The following is a 2,397-nucleotide window of genomic DNA, read 5'->3' as shown; positions in this document are numbered from 1 at the left end:
GCAGGACTGGCCTAGGGGTATTTTAAAGGGGTTTTAAATTAAATTTTTAGTAGAAGCGGCCAAATTTAAATAGTTATTTTTAATCTTTTTAAATTTTGTATTGTATCACTGTTTTAAACTGGCTGTAAGCCGCCCTGAGTCCTCCGGGAGAAGGGCGGGGTATAAATTTAATAAAATCTAAAATCTAAAATCTAAATCACTTTTTTCTTTTTTTTTTTTGGTCATCAAGTTTTTGACACCTTGCTAGGCGACTGGTGGTACTCGGATGTTGCCATATCCTAAAAGTGGTACAGTGGGTGAAAAGGTTGAAAAGCCCTGCCCTAGAACACTTCTGATATATTCTTGCACACCTTACAAAAGTTCAAAATAACAACAACAAATTATGCATATACACTATAATTTTGAAAACCCAAGTTTTCACACACCCTGGAATATTGTCTCGCACCCCCAAGCACCCCTAGATGGGAACCCCTGCTGTGGAGCAAGTGGTTGTTTTATATTTTTAGCTGCTGTAAAAGAAAATCAGAAGCTGCTTCTGTATACTCTTTTTTTCCTTTTTCCTTTGGATTATTGGCTTTCTCCCCTTATTTATTTATTTTAGTCTAAATATTTGTTTGTTAGTTTTGATTCTCTTTGTCTGAAACTCTAATAAAGCTATCACAAAAAGATCAAAAATTAATATTTATTTGTTTTAAATAAATTTTGTCTTGAGTGTTTTTGATGCACCCTGTCGGCCCAAATATGGGAGGAAGAAATGTTTTGCTTGTATCAGCCCAATCTAGGGCTATCCACAGGCAGCAGTCGCTACTGCAACATCATTTGTGCGCTAAATTGTTTTTTTGGATTGCTAACAAAAAATACAGGCAAAAGATTTCTTCCTCCCATATTTGGGCCAACAGGGTGCATCAAAAAACACTCAAGACATATCTCCTCCCCTGTCTCTTCCCTCCCTGATACAGCTGACAAAGTGAGAAAGAGCCCGTGGCCTAGGGGTCAACACAGCTGCCTAAAGTGCAAGCAGCCCAGGTTCGAATTTCAGAAAGGTATGGCTGGCTGATGAGAGCTAATTAGCTGAAATAGCTATCCCAGCCCCCCTTTAACTCTTCGTTAGCAATCCCAAAAAAATTAGTGCATATAGTGCAGAAGTGGTGAATGCTCCAACACTGGAAATTTTAAAGAAGAGACTGGACAGCCATTTGTCTGAAATGGTATAGGGTTTCCTGCCTGAGCAGGGGGTTGGACTAGATGACCTCCAAGGTCCCTTCCAACTTTATTGTGTGTGTGTGTGTGTGTGTATGTATATATATATAAATGAAATTGTTCGGAAGAATTAAAACAACTCAAGGATTGACCATGCTTTATGATACAGGGTGGTCTGCACTGGATTCAAATTATTGGAGAGCTACTGTATGCCAAGGAATCTGTTGGGATACAGTGAACCCCTCTGCTAAAGGTTCAGGTCCCTTTCTGGATAAAGCAGTTTTATTTTCTCAGTATTATGGTACTTTTATTTTTATTCTAAACAGCTTTTTGTGGCACTGCCTGGTACGAATACTTAAAAAAAAAAGTCTCCCACCCTTGTGCCTTCATTTTGGCTGCAACTAAATTAACTTAAGAGCATCAAGGTTCATTGAAATGCATTATGCTATTTTCTCCCCTTCCCCTTTTAAGTGTCAGCAGGAACCGCTTACGCTTTTGTAAGCAGTATTGTAAAGAATGCTTTGTTTGAAACTCTGGCTAAAGAAAGATGGTGGGCAATTGTTCCTCCACATCCTCGTATTACCTTCCTGTTGGCACTGGCCAGATCACTATCATGTACGGCCATAGACAGAGAAAAATGCAGAGTCAATCCTTCTCATAGGAATATCCATTAATACATTTTCTTTGCAATCAAGTATTCATTTCTATACATTTCTTTAAAAAAAGGTGCATTTTTGTAAAATTTTGATCACTGTACTGGATCTTCCTTTCCTCCCACTTTCGTCTATGAAGTTCTTTTTGATCCATACTTGTTTTCTTCAGTTCCATTTCATTGAAGCTCTTGGAGATGGCTTCTGTTTCTGAACAACTATTCTTGATTCCTATATATGTACCATCCTCTGGTAATGAGGATTGTCCAATACATTTTGCCAGGCACTTTCTTGCAAGAATTGTACTAATAGCTGATGGATGGTACTTGGGATTGAACCTTGAACATCTGCTTTATCAAACTGTAATGTTCATAACGTGTGATGAAAGTGGATTATAGTATCCTTTACATGTCTTAAGTGAAAGATGTTTCCAACTCTTAGCCTGAAATAGATGTTTAAAGTGGACAGCTCTTATAAAACACATCCCAGAGACCAAATATCACTTTTATTGCTGTATGGCATATTCTCCCAAATTTCTGGAGGCACA

General features: G+C 38.1%; 1 pseudogene; it reads right to left on the bottom strand.

Moving 5' to 3' along the window:
• Positions 1 to 2,397, bottom strand: part of LOC107288248 — a 10,342-nt pseudogene that overhangs the window by 3,001 nt on the left and 4,944 nt on the right.

Source organism: Protobothrops mucrosquamatus, unplaced genomic scaffold (genome assembly GCF_001527695.2).
Source record: "Protobothrops mucrosquamatus isolate PMUCROS unplaced genomic scaffold, P.Mucros_1.0 scaffold_121, whole genome shotgun sequence".
Taxonomy (NCBI): Eukaryota; Metazoa; Chordata; class Lepidosauria; order Squamata; family Viperidae; genus Protobothrops; species Protobothrops mucrosquamatus.
The sequence above is the reverse complement of the archived record's forward strand: the minus strand, read 5'-3'. Positions and strand labels throughout refer to the sequence as shown.